General features: G+C 40.7%; 1 long non-coding RNA gene across 1 annotated transcript in view; it reads left to right on the top strand.

Moving 5' to 3' along the window:
* The window catches only part of LOC134591893 (uncharacterized), a 38,339-nt gene that overhangs the window by 9,914 nt on the left and 10,246 nt on the right, over positions 1–18,179 (top strand). Inside the window, exon 2 of the long non-coding RNA XR_010088600.1 lies at positions 1,682–1,731. This is a non-coding gene — a long non-coding RNA (uncharacterized LOC134591893). The remainder of the gene's footprint in view (positions 1–1,681; positions 1,732–18,179) is intronic.

Here is an 18,179-nt window from a genome sequence, read left to right as displayed (position 1 = left end):
GAGGGAGTGGTGATTAGGAACCACTCCATGGTTTTATTGGCAAGGACGGTTGGGTCACTGTATAACACTATGGGTGGAGTTATATATGTATCTATGTTAATTTATGCTTATTTATGTCTAATGTTTTGGTTACAGAAAAGAAGAGATTTAATAAATAAAGTTATGGATGTGTTATGCAGTAATTTAGTTGTGATAATAAATGCTGTGGCCTGTCTCATCCATACTAAGTGGTCTGTCGTTATTGGGGGGTTTAATGGGGTTAGATTTTGTTCTAGGCTGCATCGCGATTCCCCACTACGTACATACAAGGAACTGTACCAATCTAAACCAATTATCTCCAAGCACAGAAACAACATACAATTTTATGAAACCCCCAAAAGTACCTTTTAAAACACACAAACCCCATAAAGTATGTTACATCCCCCGATCTATGTGAACAACATATCCAAAAATCTCTTAGATCGGTTAAGGAATTTCCTGGAAGTCCGTTTTGACTGACCGCAAGCATGGCCCAATGCCCAAAATAGTTCCAGGGAAATCGGTGATAACAGTCGGTCAAGTTCGGTAATCTTTTACAGGTTTCCCTGCAGGGCCCAAAGTCTGTGGGCACTAGGCTGGCAAACAGGCTCCTCCAGGAGCTCGTGGCAAACTCGGATAAGGGGAGTTTGCCACAGTCCCTTTAAGGGAGAAGTTGTATTTGAACAATTGGAATGATCAGATCTCAAATTTGTTCCTACTTCTTCTGTATATGGGGTTCTGTTTTCTCCAACCCCAAACCTTTTTGAGGAGGTTTACTGTTTCAAAACAGGCTGAGAGGATCAATGCCGGATAAAGTTAGTCCAAGTTCAAGTGTGCTAGATCCGGACCCCTTCCTAGAGCACTGGACTCCTTTTGTGAGTGGTGTTGTGGGGGCAGCTGAATGTAAGTGTGTGTCTCCGCGTTGTGTGTGTAATGTCTGTGTGTGTATTTACTCCCCTCCTGCTTAACTTTCCTTTTTTTTAAATTTATTTAATTTTTAAAAGGTTGCTTTTTTCTTCTTTTTTTTTTGGCTTCTGAAACAATTTTCTAGTGAATTGAAAACAGAATTGCACTTTTTAATCTTTAAAAAAAAAAAAAGATTTCTAAAGCTTGTATAACTCTGCTGCAGCCAGGGATTGGCTATTCTAACCTTAATTTTCCTACTGCAGTGTTTTTTTTCTTCTTCTTTTTTAAAATCACTATATATTTTGGAGTTTAGAAATTGTGCACATCAGTCTATCGTCCATCCCCTAAATCCCTCCATGGTTTACACTCCATTTGCACTTGACATATCATGAAATTGTTCTGTATAGCCTCTAGCTCATTATTCATTACAGTTTCGTTATAAATTGTGACTAGTACTTCTCTATTCATGATTGTCCTTTAGAGCTGTTTACGCAATATTTCTATAATTTGTATTTGATAAACCTTTGAAAATGTATGATATAAAACAATATATAACAATATATATCTGAATACAATTCTATCTATTTGGGAGGAGGACATATACTCTGTAAGGGGTGTCAAAATCGTAACGTTAAACAATAGTCAAGAAAAAAAACTAGAAATGCTCGGGTACTTAATACTATAAGATGTTGGTCCTTAAGGGGTTAATTCATTACATTGTTTAAAGCATCAAAATGTTAACATTTTGTATTTTTAGCAGGGAAAATGAGAGATGCAGAGGGCAAGATCACAGGAATCGAGATGCAGGTACATTGCAGAAATGATTATCTGTCTACTCATGGGAGAAATATGGCACGTCTTCACAAACCATTTATGCTACTGATCTGCACTTTGAATCTGACTGCTGCATTACTTTGCATATGTTTATTTTCCACTTCCAGTTTACATAAGGAATGTTGTATGTTTTATGGTATTATGGTTGAAATCTAGAGAGCTGAAAACACCTTGATTTTTGCTATGAAATTAAATCTACACAGTGGTAATATTTTCAGAACTAAAATTGTGAAATGGTGTCCCCCTTTGTCTGGCAATGCTACAAATATGACCTCCATTCCCTTAACTTACCTCATTTGAAATAACACTATAATCACCAAACCGTTGATGAAACAGTTTTTGTATATAGATGCAGTCTCATTGCCCAGATCTAGATTTTAAAGATAAATCCCTTTCTGTCCATGCAGACCTAGTCACACTTCCACTGGCTGTGACTGACTTGGCCTCTATGAAAAAGTTTCTTTTTCAGTCAGATGTTAATTACTTTAAAAATATCCTGCTCTGCAAAGTAAATTTTCTTAGCAAGCTATTAACATGGCAGGAGATAGTCTCCATTAAACAGATTTTGCAATGAAGGAAGTATAAATATTAGATGACTCTTTACAGGAAGTGTTTAGGAAGGTTGTGTAAGTCACATGCAGAGAAATGTGACTAGGGCTGCATAAACAAAGTGACAACTCCTAAATGGCAAAGAAATTGAGCAGGGACAGACCTATATATCAAAACTGCTTTATTAAGCTACACAGTAGTTGTTTTGGTGACTATAGTGTCCCTTTCTAAGGTTAGGGCTGGTTTAGTGTTTGTGTAAACTTTAAGCATAGAGGTGATAAGGTTTAGTTGTAGCTACTTTGAAGAGGTCTGACTGGAGAATTACCAGGTTGCATTACACTGCAGAACACCTTGAGAGCTGGTACCTTATCAGTCCTACAGCTACTGCACCAGATTACCTTTAAATGCTGCATCTCTTTGCCCTTGTTTAATGGTATTGTCATACATGTGCAGTGTCAGAGGGTGAAAGCTATTTTTTTTTGACTACTAGAATGTACAAGACCAAAGTCTAGAACTAAAGCTTTGACAGATCACAACTCTAAAAAAAAAATGCATCCATAATTATCTTATCCCTAGATGATTCGAAACTGTAGGATTTAATGCTCTGTATTGTGTCCAATATAGTGAAGATCAAATTGGTAACTAAAATTTTGTTTTAATAGATGTAAACAAATTACTTGGCATTGTGAATAGAATGTCTACAGGCATCCCAATGGAGACCCAATTTTAGGGTCCTATCCCACCATTCTGACTTGGCTCCCTTGTGTCATGCATCTGGAGCCATTAGTGACCTGTCGTCAGGCAGCACAGCGATCGCATCATTAGACACACTTGTGCTGTGAATGGGCACCAGGACAACATTGATTCAGCAGAAATCTCTGGTCCTTTACATTGGGCCATGTCCTTTTCTGAGTAGACCCACCCATTTATTTTATCATATAAAGATTTCTTTATAATTCTTAGAATTTTCCTTTTTATAATTCAGAGCTCTGATGGGTATTTAACGTTATAGGCCTCCTACCAGTGGGTGTTGTATAGTTTGATTTATATAATATTTTTCCAGATACAATGGTTTGTTTTCCAGCTGTTTGCTGTTGTTTTTCTTAAATATATTTAATTAAACATTGCCCATTGTTTAATTCTAAGCCATGTCTCTCATGAGTTTCTGGTTCATCATCCTTGTGACCTTCCTCACAGTCCACTTTCCACATATTTTTATTTTTTTTTATCAAAATGTATATGTTCGTCAACTTGCAATGCAAGATAACACCCCCTCATATATTTTTTTTTTTTTATGCACATGACTCCAATTAGGGAGTCCAGAACAGTGTTCCAGGCTGCCCCTGTCACATGTGCCATAGTTGCAACTACAACTTGGTCAATAACCACTTCTAAAAGTGGAAGTGACTTTTGATCATGGAGGTTGGAGTAACTCTTTAAACATGCATACCAATCTAATGGGCAATAGGCACTAGGACATACAGATGCATGCATGTAAATGAAGACCGAGACTGATACACATACTTTCTAATATACACGTAGATCAGCATTATTTTATTTCCACTCAATCTCCATAGCTTTTTTCAACGACTCCATTATGTTACTGGAGTATAGTGCTTGGGGACAGAGTTGGGCTCTGGGCATTATAGTATTTGCTCTATCTCCTGCTCCGTATCAGGCAGACAATTAGTTCTGGCATATGTCCTACCTACCTAAATACTGATATCCTTGAGATAGGCAGCAAGTAGTCAGTTATATCCAGTCAGCCAGCTCTCCCTGTTTAATGCACTTCTTGCCTTTCAGAGACTTAAAGGTAAGAGCTCCTTTGAGTCTCTAATGCCTGTGGTACCCTTCTTAGAATGGGGGCTTGTTCCCTGCCTTGCTCTGTATTGTAGAAATTAAAATCCAGAATGCAAAATTGAGGCTAAAGTAGCTAATTTATAAAAACTATAAAACTTTGCTTTAGGCACAGTTTGATTATTTTAGCCTTTCATTATTTAAATCTGAATTTATTTATTTTATTATTATTTCAGTACAATTAGTTTGTGAATACCCTCTCTCTTTGAGTATATTCTTCCTTTTGGAGTAGATTCTGTCATGAAACACTGATTGATTTGGCTGTGATGTGAGTTAGTCTCTCCGTTCTTGTATTGCTGCAGGCTGCATGTCTACAATTTCTGTCATGCTTAATGGTTAATGTGAAGAAACTGCTCTCCATGCGCTTCTAATACTCTTTAACAAAATCATTTACCTTTCTTCTTCCTCTACGTCTAGACGCGCAGGTTATCCCAGTGCGATTTTCATGCTCGTGTCTGGCTTGAATCCAAAGCAGCGTTGTTGTTCTGTCACAAGCTGATATAATTAATTGCATAGCCTTCTGGGCCTCTGTGTATTTTGTATTAAGTCTTTTCATTTAATTCCTAAACTCCCTTAATAGCCCTTGTAGATGCAGTGTGTTATTGGCAGCTCTAAATGAGGATCTTGGGACGAATTAATAGATACCGTAAAATGAGCAATTATAAGATTCATAATAGCTGACATCTAACATCTCTGCAAAATTCAAGAATTTTATGAGAATGCTTAATAATAAAAAAGTGTACCCACATATTAGAACTTTTTTTTTTTCTATCATTTGTTTCTACTCTGTATCAACTGACCTTTTAAATATACAGAGTTATGGCAAAACTGGCCTGGCTGTATCAAGAAATAAACGGCATGTAATCGTTCTTGCCTCTGTCAAATTTGTTTGAGTATGTATGGTACTTGCCTATTCATGTAATATGTCTACTTTAACCATATTGGAAAACCTGGATAGTGAGCCTTAAACATAATCATACTTCTTATTTTATTTTTTATAGATTGTTATATAAGCAGCATAGATCAAGGGAGGAGTGGCAATTGCATCTTTGGCCACTAGCACAAAGGAGGTGGTTGGCCACAGCATCATGTCACCCATTTGCAGGTGGCTAAAATAGAATGAATATTGAGATCTGTTGGCTGAACACTGCTAGAGTGAGGCTACAGGCACTGAGTAGGCATATGCATGATGTAGTGTTCTACAATCTTGGTGCTTTCCAGGCCTAGAATGGCACACTAGGATATTGCCTTGAAAACTGTGGTATGTTGCGCTGAACAAGGTCATGTATCAATTATGTAATTGCAGATTTTGCAAATGACCACATGGTGAAATGACACTCGTAACACATTTCAAATGTCATTGGTGGCAATGGAGATGTCTCAATTTGCAACTCCATCAGCCTCCATCTGTCAAATTCAAACATGGCATACTCTGTGTGAGTAGGACAATTCACGCACACACAAAAAATAAGGTATAAATGTACCAAACAAGTGAAGCGCTCTAAACGGTAGAGGGGTTTACTCACCCCTTTAATACAGTGAGTCTTGAAAAACTTGAATGTACACATAAAAGGGAACAAGAAATATAGTGCAGACTGTTTCCCAAAATAGACAATTGATGGTAATAAATGACTGAAACCACTCACATGGACAGGAGCCTTTGCAATATTGGCTCCGTAAAAGGATCCTTTATGCTCTTTGGGCAGCAAACACCCCTTTATCCCAGGCAGTATCCCTCTAGGAATATACAACGAGAAAGAAAGCAGAAAAGCGACTGTGTAGAATAGCACATACTATATTAATATCAAAAGTGTAAATAGTTGTGCTCACCTTCTCCAGAGCCCTGAAATCCTGGCTCTGAGGTTGATAAACAATGTGCTATTTTAGGGGGGAATAGCACTCTCCCCAATGGAGTTCCTGACTGCTAGAAAGGACTTTGGACTAAAGTGTAAAATAGTAATTTATATGTATAAATGTATTGACAGTGCAGTAAAAACAAAATGAATACATAAATAGAAAGTAAAAAATCTAATTAAAGTCCAATTAAAAGTTCAGAACAATCAGCTAAACATGTTTCACTCTATGAGCTCTACAAGCTTCCGATTATTGAATATTTTTTTTTTTAATTTTAAAGTTTAAAAAAAAAAAAAAAAAGTTAAAACAAAAAATCCATTCATCCAGTTTAATGCAAAGTACATTTCCATTTTGTCTTGTGAACTGATATGGTCTCTTAAAGACGTATTCTGCTGAATAACCACAAGCACCAAGTGAAAAAATTGTCCGGAACCAGCACCACCTGATCACCAGATCAATATAAACCTACTAATAAAAACAAAACTTATTTTTTATGTTTGCAAGTGACACGATTCTAAAAAGATTTCATATTAATTATAAAATATCAGAAATTAGAAATCTGTGTTTTTTTTTTTTATTTTATTTTTTTTATTTTTATGGAAGGAGATTTGCTCTAATCAATGCACATTTTATTTTTTATTTTAATTTTTTCTTTTTTTTTTAAGATACCGAGAGAGAATATTCAGGCATGTCAGGATGACATTTACTCAAAATGGACCAATGTTTGTTGATGATACCTACAATTTTATGGGACCATGTACTAAAATTCATAACAAATGTGAATTGTTTTTTTTATTCAGTTTTTTTGACCTTGTTCTATCAATTTTTTTTATTTTTTTTTAGATTTTGAGATCACAATTTAGCAAGGGACTTGAGTATGCACATTGGTGACTTTTTTTTATTTTTTTTCAAGATTTGTTTCAGCTTAATCTGTTGGCACTATTTTAATTCTCTTGTGAGTTGACAACTAGGTAATGGATTAGGTATGGTAGATGCTAAAATAAAGTGCATTTAACTCTACTTTGCCCTGTTGCTGCTCACTTCAGTTAGAAGATTTAGGCAATCAGAGAAAACATATTTAATGTCTCTCTCCTTCCTCTACCAATACTTCTCCCAACCCTACTTACTTCACTGTTCTATGCTCCCTTGCATTTGCTACGATTGGAAAAGGTTTCTGCTTTGTTCACGTCATCTCCTACCCCACCACCTGTTCCATTCCATCAGAACTTATTCTCTTGCTCTGCCCCGCATTAAACTATTCAATTTCTCCTTCTCCTCTGGCATATTTCCTTCCTTCCAAGCATGCAACAGTCACCCTGATTTTTATTTTTTATTTTTTTATATCTAGATCAATATATTATAATAAAGCCCAACCTTGACCCTAATACTATAGTTTGCCTCCAAGATTCTTGAGACTTGTGGATGTGAGATTGACAAGCTTCCTTAACCCCTTAAGGACACATGACATGTCTGACACGTCACGATTCCCTTTTATTCCAGAAGTGTGGTCCTTAAGGGGTTAAATCCAACTCTCTGCTTGACCATTTTCAGTCTGGATTCCACAGCAGTCACTACTCTATCCTAATTCTCCTTGACCTTTCTGCTGCTTTTGACACTGTTAATCAACAGCTACTTCTCATCCTCTGTAAACTCTGGCTGTGAGACCCTACTCTCTCCTGGTTTTCCTACTACCTCTCCCAGCGCTCTTTCAGTGTTTTTCTCTGGCTCTCTCTTCTCCGCAACACCTCTCTGTTGGTGTTTTCCAAGGTTCTGTCCTTGGTCCCTACTATTCTTGATCTATACTGCCTCCCTTTGTAAACTATTCAGCTCCTTTTGACTTTCAAAATCTGACCTCTCACAATCTCTCGCTTTAGAGACTTGTCTCTAAATGCCTCTCTGCTATTTATAACTGGATGGCTGATGACTTCCTTAAACTTAACCTGTCCAAAACCTCTTCCTCAAGTGTTGCTACTCCTGTGTCTGTCTCCCTTCAAATCAATGGCACTACAATTAGGTCTACTTTGCAGAATTGCTGTCTAGATGTGCTTTTATTCCAATCTCTCCTTCATCCCTCAGGCCCAATCAATTGCCAAATCCTGCCACTTCCATCCAAAAAACAGATTGCGAGCATGTGTCCCTATTTAAAGCTGGACGTGGCTAAGGTGCTGGACAATGCTGCTAGCCTCTCTCGCCTTGACTTCTGAAATTTGCATCTTAGTGGCCTTGCGTGTTCCCAGCTTGTCATGTTGCAATCTATAATGAATGTGATGGCAAGGATAATCTTCCTGTCAACCCCTACCTCCCATGTTTTAGGACTCTGTGAGTCCTTGCATTGGCTTCTCCTAAGGTGTATATGGCTCAATTAAAAATGATGTACTTTACACAACACTGTCCCTACCTACATATGCTCTCTAAGACACTGCATCTATTATGTTTTGTAATGTCACTTCTGATGCTCACTAGTGATGTACCGAACTGTTCGCCAGCGAAGAGTTCCCGGCGAACATAGCGGGTTTGCCACGGCGGGTGAACACATGCGCGGTTCGATCCGCCCCCTATTCATCATCATTGAGTAAACTTTGACCCTGTGCCTCACGGTCAGCAGACACATTCCAGCAAATTAGAAGCAGACCCTTCTTTCCAGACCCTCCCACCTCCTGTACAGCATCCATTTTAGATTCATTCTGAAGCTGCATTCTTAGATAGAGGAGGGAAAGTGTAGCTGCTGCTCATTTGATAGGGAAATGGATAGCTAGGTTAGGGTATTCAGTGTCCACTACAGTCCTGAAGGACTCATCTGATCTCTGCTGTAAGAACAGCACCCCAAAAAGCCCTTTTTACGGCTAGAACGTCAGTCTGCTTTATTTTCTAATTGCAGTTGCCTGCCTGCCAGCTTCTGTGTCAGGCTCACAGTGGATACTGTGCCCACTTGCCCAGTGCCACCACTCATATCTGGTGTCACAATAGCTTAAGCTTGCATTTAAAAACAAAACTTTTTCACTGTAATAGATTGAATAGCAGTTAGTTGTCTGCAACAGTCTGTGTGTCAGGCTCACAGTGGATACTGTGCCCACTTGCCCATTGCCACCACTCATATCTGGTGTCACAATAGCTTGCATTTAAAAATAAAATGTATTTTTTTTTCACTGTAATAGATTGAATAGCAGTTAGTTGTCTGTGTGTCAGGCCAACAGCGTGTACTCTGCCAGTGTGCACAGTGCCATTCATATCTGGCGGCACAATAGCGTGCATTTAAAAACCAAAAACTTTTTTCACTGTTATAGATTGAATAGCAGTTACTTGTCTGCAAGCGGGTGTGTCAGGCCTACAGCGTGTACTCTGCCAACCTCTGCCAGTGCACATTGCCACTAATATCTGGTGTCACAATAGCGTGCATTTAAAACCCAAAAACTTTTTTCACTGTTAGATTGAATAGCAGTTACTTGTCTTCAAGCGGGTGTGTCAGGCCTACAGCGTGTACTCTGCCAACCTCTGCCACTGCACAGTGCCACTCATATCTGGTCTGACAGTAGCTTGCACGCATAGTACCACTAATCCAAATAAAAATGACCGGCAGAGGCAGGCCACCCCGCAGGGGCCATCGTGGTCGTGGTGCTGTGATTCCCTTTGGCCCTAGAATAATGCCCAGTTTTCAGAGGCCACGTACCCTGAACTTGAAAAGTTCTGAGGACATAGTTGACTGGCTAACACAGGGCACCCAATCTTCTACAGCTTCCGCTCGGAACCCTGACGCACCATCCTCCTCCAGCTTAGCTTCGGGCACCTCTCAAGATACCACTCACCCGCCTGCCGCCACGACCAACACTAGCACCACAGCCGCTTTACTTGGTATGTCAGAGGAGTTATTCACACATCCGTTTGAAGAAATGAGTGATGCGCAACCATTATTTCCAGAGGATGTAGATAACAGGGATATGTCTCAGGCAGGCAGCATTACACACATGGACGTACGGTGTGATGATGATGATGTTGTACCCGCTGCTGCTTCCTTTGCTGAGTTGTCAGATACAAGTGAAGCGGTTGATGATGACGATGCGTCCATGGATGTCACGTGGGTGCCTGCTCGACAAGAACAGGGTGAAAGTTCAGATGGGGAGACAGAGAGGAGAAGGAGACGAGTTGGAAGCAGGGGGAGGTCGTCGCAAGATGCTAGTGGCACAGTCAGACAGCATGCATCGGCACCCGGGGTCAGCCCGACAGCACGACATGCTGTGTCCACCACCAGAATGCAGTCATTGCAGATCTCAGCAGTGTGGCATTTTTTTTGTGTGTCTGCCTCTGACAACAGCGATGCAATTTGCAACCTGTGCCAAATTAAACTGAGTCGTGGGAAGTCCAACACCCACCTAGGTACAACTGCTTTGCGTAGGCACATGATCGCACATCACAAACGCCTATGGGATCAACACATGAGTACAAGCAGCACACAAACTCAAAGCCACCATCCTCCTCCTGGTCCAGCATCTTCAGCCACGTCAACCACTGCTGTCCTCCTTGCCCCCTCTCCACCATCCGCCCCTCCGTCTCTCACCTTGAGCAGTTCCCGCTCATCTGCCCAGTCAGGTGTCTGTCAAGGACATGTTTGAGCGTAGGAAGCCAATGTCAGAAAGTCACCCCTTGCCCAGCATCTGACAGCTGGCTTGTCTGAACTATTAGCCCGCCAGCTTTTACCATACAAGCTGGTGGAGTCTGAGGCGTTCAAAAAATTTGTGGCTATTGGGATACCGCAGTGGAAGGTACCCGGACGAAATTTCTTTGCACAAAAGGCAATCCCCAACCTGTACTCGATTGTGCAAAAGGAAGTAATGGCACACAGTGTTGGGGCAAGGGTCCATCTGACCACTGATACCTGGTCTGCAAAGCATGGTCAGGGCAGGTATATCACCTACACTGCGCATTGGGTAAGCCTGCTGACGGCTGCCAAGCATGGAATGCGTGGCTCTGCAGAGGAGTTGGTGACACCGCGACGACTTGCAGGCAGGCCTGCTGCCACCTCCTCTACTCCTCCTACTCCATCCTCTTCCATAACCTCCACGGCTGAGTCTTCTTCTGCTGCTGCGTCTTGCTCAAAGGCACCTCCCCAGCTCCCCAGGTACTATTCCACATCCCGGATACGGCAGTGTCACGCCGTATTGGGTTTGACTTGCTTGAAAGCAGAGAGTCACACCGGACAAGCACTCCTGTCCGCCCTGAACGCACAGGTGGAAAAGTGGCTGACTCCGCAGCAACTGGAGATCGGCAAAGTGGTTTGTGACAACGGAAGAAATTTGTTGGGCAAGTTGACACATGTGCCGTGCATGGCACATGTGTGTAATCTGATCGTACAACGCTTTATGCATAAGTACACAGGCTTACAGGATGTCCTTCTTGTCTCTGTACTTAACTGCCAACAGCTCCTCTTGGTGCAGAGCTGAGGTCTCCCCCCTTCGTAGCCGGGTGCGTTCAAGTTGTCCTGGGAAACCTGTGCTGTTCTTTTTAATTGTGCCGCAAGCTACTGTATCAAAACAGTACAGTAGCTTGAACAAAGGGACACTTGTATAAAAATTGTCAGTATACAAGTGGTACCCTTTGTTCATCGGGGGAATATCCGGTCCCAGACAATCTTGCCACTGGTTCCCATATGTTCTGGGCAACCTGGAGGGTCAAGGTGGCTATCCTTTCCCTCGTACACTTGGAAGGCCTGAGTATACCCAGTCTCGCTATCACAGAGTTTATACATCTTTACACCATACCTAGAGCGCTTGGAAGGAACATACTGCTTGAATCCCAGCCTTCCGTTATACTTCATCAGGGATTCATCCACGCATATATTCCTTCCAGGTGTATAAGCCTCTGCAAACCTGGCAGCAAAGTGGGTAATCAGGGGGCGGATTTTATACAGCCTGTCAAATTGGGGTATGCTCCCTAGGGGGACACAGGCTGTTGTTGGTGAAGTGCATGAAATGCAGAATCATTTCATACCTCTTCCTCGACATACATTGGGAGTAAATGGGGGTAGAGCAGATGGGGCTACTGCTCCAGTAGGAGCGGATGGAGGGCTTCTTTATGATGCCCATCAGCATAGTCAATGCCCCGAATCTTTTACATTCTGGCACAGTGTGTATCTTTGCCAAAAAAGTGTTCGGATTTGTAGCTCGGAATTGATGGGCATATAAATTATTTTGGGCGACAATGTTCCCCAATACTGGAATCCTTGGGACAGGTGTCAATCCATATCTGCCAAGTGACCCTATGTAGGGGGAACAGTCCCTATTCTGCTTTGTGTGAGGAGGAGGAATGGGAAATGAGTAGCTCGGCATCCAACCTTGTGCAAATGGGGTCTTTCTTGCTGTCATGCCTGTTGAGGGACCCTCGTATAAAAAGGCTGAAGGAGAACGACCTGTGCTGGGTGTCCACGCTACTAGACCCCCGGTATAAGCAGACAGTGGCGGAAATGTTACCTAATCACAAGTCGGAAAGGATGCAGCATTTGCAAAATAAATTAAAAAGTATGCTTTACACAGCGTATAAGGGTGATGTCACAGCACAACGGGAATCTAACAGGGGAAGAGGTGGAAGTCATCCTCCTCCCACGACCACGCCATATCTACCAAGTGACCCTATGTAGGGGGAACAGTCCCTATTCTGCTCTGTGTCAGTGTGTATCAGGGTCTCTGAGGACAGGTGTCAATCCATATGTCAAGGTGTCAATATGTCATGTCAGGTGTCAATCCATATCCATTGTGATTTAGGAATGTTAGGTGATTTCTGCCCTTTATGGTTTAAAACCAGACTCTGCATCAACGATGTAATTTCCCATGGGAGTTTTGCCATGGATCCCCCTCCGGCATGCCACAGTCCAGGTGTTAGTCCCCTTGAAACAACTTTTCCATCACTATTGTGGCCAGAAAGAGTCTCTGTGGGTTTTAAAATTCACCTGCCCATTGAAGTCTATGGCGGTTCGCCCGGTTAGCGAACGTTTGCGAAAGTTCCCGTTCGCAAACCGAAAATTTCGTGTTCGCGACATTTCTATCAGTGGATATGTGGAGAGAAGAACCAAGAGAAAACAATATAGTGTAGTATTTTCTGACAGTTGGTAAGAGGTGTATAAAACACACTTACAATTTTCAGGAGTTATAGATACACTGAGCACAGGCTGCTTCCTACTCCCCCAGCATGTTTCCTGTGTTTACAGGCAGGGGGCAGCCGGGATATCAGGCTTTGTCCTAGCTCTCAGTGACATGGAGGGAGCCCAGCAGCTGACACGGCTGTCCTGGGGGTTGCTGAAGAGCCGCTCTCCCAGTGCTCCAGCCCCAGACAGGAGCAGCCCACCAGGAAACTACCCATTTAATACCCACTGCAAGTTGGCGCTTCAGGCAAATGCCGCCTTTGTCTTATAGTATCGCTGGTCCTGGTCCCATGCCACACCAGCCTATCTAGCAGACATTCCTCTTCCTGAGGTAGATATCTCAGCTCATGATAGGCATGCTAGTTTAACCATTACATTTAAAATTTTATTTTCATATTCTTCACTGAGAATAGTACCCAGAGCATACTAAACTATATAGTTTAGTTTGATAAATTTTTTTGTTGTTGACTTCATTGTCAGCCTACATAGCATGTCTCGATTACTTTTATGACCTCTCATTATTTGACACAACGTGTATTAGCAAACCATTTTGGCAGAATCTTTTTGCTTCCTGTCTATTTTTCTCTTTTCTTGGGTATATACTCCTTGGATGTGAAGAGGTAGAGTGTCACCATATGACACGAACGCTGCTGTGATTTTGAGCCTGTTCCCTATGAGGCTCTTATCCATATGAGTTAATATACACTTTGCTTATAAGTGACTCTACGTTTAACACAGATCTACACTATATGGCCCTCTGTTTTTATCTCTTTTTTTATGTCTATATCACTGATCTGAGTTTAATTTATTTGTGGTAAGTGTATACCCTTTACTTTTAAACCCTATATAGCACTCCATTCATATAAGCTGAGTTTATTCTCAGACTTTACAATCTTATTTTGTCCTTTATAACTTCTATTAACCTGTATATTACTTAAATGTGCAGTTCTACTACATGTCACCGTATTCTGCCTGTTAAAATGACTGTATTTGCTGTCGTGACATAACATGCTTCTGTCAATCTTTTGCACAACAAAAATAAAGAATTAAAAAAAATCTATACATTTGTTACGCAAGAGACTTCAAACAATAGGTATGAAACCTATTTGTTACCTACTTACCATATGATGGTCTCCAATTCATAATCCTTGGCAACAAATAAATGTGGTCTTGTTCACTCTTGGCTCATACAGTTTTTAAGTTTACTTGTACAATTACAGTGTGAACCTATATCATTTACATATCAGATTCAACAAATTTGGGGTCATGTCCTGCCGCCCCAAACTTGCTCTCTGATCTGCAACAGGGCACCCCAGAGACCAAATCCCCATAATGCATATCCCAAGCACATCAGACACACAAGTGCTGTGCAAACTGCTCAGAGGGCGTTTGGTCTAGGAGTGCTTTACCATGTCTTGCACTCAGTGCATTGGCTGGTGCAATGGGTATGCAGCCTGCTGTGTATTCATGCCAGGCTGACATGGCATTTTTACCACTAGTCCTCTTTGGGCAGTGACACAACTACCACTAACCCTGCCCCCCATCCTCCTTCCAAACCAATTCAATGTTGGGAGGTACGTAGCAATCAAGGGGACCACATCTGCAGTACCCATTTTACCATTGTCGCATGCAAAGGATTCCTTCAATACACTATGGTGCTGCAAGCCTCATTTGTACAGTCAATGGGGGGGTTCTGGGGATTTATTTTACATTTAAAAGTGACCGTTAAGATTACCTGAATGTGGAGTGTATGCATATTTTGTTTCATACGCCTGCTATGCCACAAGGAATTATGAAAAATTGCAGGATATATATAGTACTGAACACTGGCATGTGCTTGTTCCTTCTCCCTCACAGACTACCCAAATATTCCAAGCAAATAGGATATTTAATTATTTTGGTAGCCAGACACATGATTGCCCTCAATTTGAAATAAATGACATGCCCCTCAAAATCTCTACTAGTAGAAAAAGTACACTTATTCTACACATATGAACATATGGCTATAGATTCTTCCACAACATACAGGTCCTTTCAAACCACGTGGCAACCATGGTTAGACTACTACGCCCACCTGGGCGCACTTGTGTAACAGTTGTGCATGGGGTTGGGAAGAGCTACACCCATATTTATATTTTGGACTGGAAACATTGTGTCAACCTCAGGGGCAACACAGGAGTATCCGTACACTAATTTAACGACTTGACTGCCCTCTCTGCCTGTCTGGTGGAAGTCATGGCTGTGAAGAAAACCAAATAACCAACTTAGAATTAATGTTAATGCTGGGATTAGTAGATAGTGTTAACCTTCTTCCACCTTCCCCCTTGCCCTTGTATTGCTGATGTAACTTGTTACATACATGATTCTATGTCCTAACCTAATATGACCAAACCATGTGTATAACCAGTGTATAATACACCCTACAAGTTTGTTAAAAAAAATGTATATACTTACACCGTATTGGAGATAGTCGTATAGCTCAAATTAGACCTATATGGACAAAATGAAAATACCAGCTGAATGGAAATGTACTCCATGGTTAAACTCACAAATTTGAGAGCAGTCGTAGGCTCTGTATGATATTCCCAAGGGTACCTGTATAGGCAAAAGAGGCAACTTGTAGACTGGTCCAGTTAAGGAGTCCACCCAGTAAGTAGACAAATAGCAGCATCAAGATCAATAAATGGAATTTATTCAGGACTTGTATAAAACAATATAAAAAAAACAAAGTAATATATATGAATAGTCCTTGAAGCAGAGATCATGTTTCGACTGTAAAAAGTTTCTCCATGTCTCTGCAGTGTCCTGTATCTGCTGCTGTTTAAATAGCCCACTCCTTTACTTGTCAATAATTCACACGTGAGTCGGCTTCCGGCGCGACATGTGACGTTGCTTGCTTTCCTGGAATTTCATGTCATTTTCTCTTTGATGGTACTATCTGCAGGACATTCCATCCATCATGGGGACATGTCTGCCATCTCCGTGGGCTTTATACCCAAAAGCCACTATTAGACACGAATAGACTAGAGTTAAGAGTTAAAAACTGGTACTTAAATAAAAAAACAATAGTATATAATAGGGAAGAAATGTGTTGTGAATCTATAGGAGAAAAATAGAGAAGAGTACATAGTTTAGACAGACACTTATCTCACTGAGTATCTAAATGCATAGGGAAAGCGAACTGGCTTAAACAATGGTTAAACACTGGAATAATATAGTGACTATTTGTTGACTACTCCAATATACTTAGGGTGTTTGCTAAAATGTAAAATTCCTCTTAAGTTGGAAAGGCGGTGTTTGACATGTCAAATGAATAATCAATATATTAACTGAAAATGAAGAATAATATCACCTAAAAAAAAAAAAAATCTAAATCAACCTAGAAAGTATATAAAATCAATTCGGTATTAACTTGTCATTTATCAAATGTGGTGTATCTCCTCTTGTGGTCTACAATATGTGGGAATGACAAGACCTTACAAAACTCGTATACGTGAACACATGGCCATTGTACAACGCTACGAAATTTGCTGGTGCTATACAAATAAGAAAATAATATACAAAGGAAATACGCTAAACATGGTGTCTCCGCACATTTTGCAGAACATCATGGTGCTGAATGATGCCTCATTACATAGTTTTATACTTGGTCATCAAGAGGGGTGAAGATGACTTTAAAAAGCTTAGTAAAGTGGAAGGGAGGTGGATTTTTTAACTTAAAACTTTAGTACCTCAAAGTCTCAATATAGATTGAGCTTACGCTTTTTTTTATCATTTCTTATTTATATATATATTTTTTTTCTTTATTTTCCTTTATTTCCTTTTTGTTTTTTTCAATTTTTTTTTGTAATCATTATATTTTAGATATACACGGGATAATAAAGAAAAATGTGTGCAATATTTGAAAAGGGGAAAGAACAAGGTATTTTAAGTAGAAAAAGAATAAAAGTGTCTCAATATAGAATACCTGTGTTTTATTACCTGCCCAAAATTCATAAGAGCACCACACATATTGCCCCTGGGAGGTAAATAGTATCTGGCATAAACTCACTATCCAACAAAGTTTCGGAATACATAGACAGATGCCTCCAGTCTATAGTCCAGAAGAGTGAGTTACCTTTAAAGACACAATTAACATTTTACAGATTTTAAATCATATTCAATGGCAGGATCAATATGTTTTAGTGACAGTGGACGTTGGTTCACTGTACACCATCATAGCACATGCAAAAGGCTGTGAGGCAACCAAATATTTAAGTCTAAACTATTTAAACCAGAACAAATACATTTTTATTATTGAGGGCATCAAATTGATTTTAACAATTATTTCTGAGTTAATGAATTTTATCTCCAATTCTGTGGTGCGGTGATGGGGACCTGGTTAGCACCCAGTTATACCAAATTATTTATGGTGGATTGGGAATGTTAATTAGTTCACCAAGGGTATAACTGGGCAATCTGGTCACCTATTGCCGTTACATAGTGTGGCAAACCTAGCCACTTCTAGGATACTGAACTATATGTATAAAGAGGTTGTCTGTAATAATCGCTGTGATATGTGTATAACTTTGGTGTATATTGTGGTGTGTGTATAGAATTTGTATGCTAGCAGCCGTAAGCAACTAGCATTCATGTATTTCGTTTCACGAACAGCGACTGTACGGGCTGTTCGTAAACCGAATGAGGCCCCCCTAATAGACCACCCGTAGAGGGACGTGTGGGACGTAATTAAAGGTTTTCCTAGATGGCCATTGTTGGGCTACCGACCACGCGGCGGTCGGCCCTCTTGGATCCTTTGTCTCAACAGTGGTGTTTCAGTGGGAGTATCCCTCTCGTGCAGCAGTGCCTGATGGGAGAAATACTCCAAATGTTAAGTCCCCCATGTAGTCCCTTACTGTATTACCCCTGCTATGTCAGTAAGGAAACCCCTTGCATGGGGACTTGCATAAATACTGGAAGCTGTGAATAAAGACCTCAGTTGACTCCCAGGACTGTTTCGTCCGGTTACTGGGGGATTTGGGATATTGCCTTA

This window comes from Pelobates fuscus, chromosome 1 (assembly GCF_036172605.1).
Source record: "Pelobates fuscus isolate aPelFus1 chromosome 1, aPelFus1.pri, whole genome shotgun sequence".
In the NCBI taxonomy this organism is placed as follows: domain Eukaryota; kingdom Metazoa; phylum Chordata; class Amphibia; order Anura; family Pelobatidae; genus Pelobates; species Pelobates fuscus.
The sequence above is the reverse complement of the archived record's forward strand: the minus strand, read 5'-3'. Positions and strand labels throughout refer to the sequence as shown.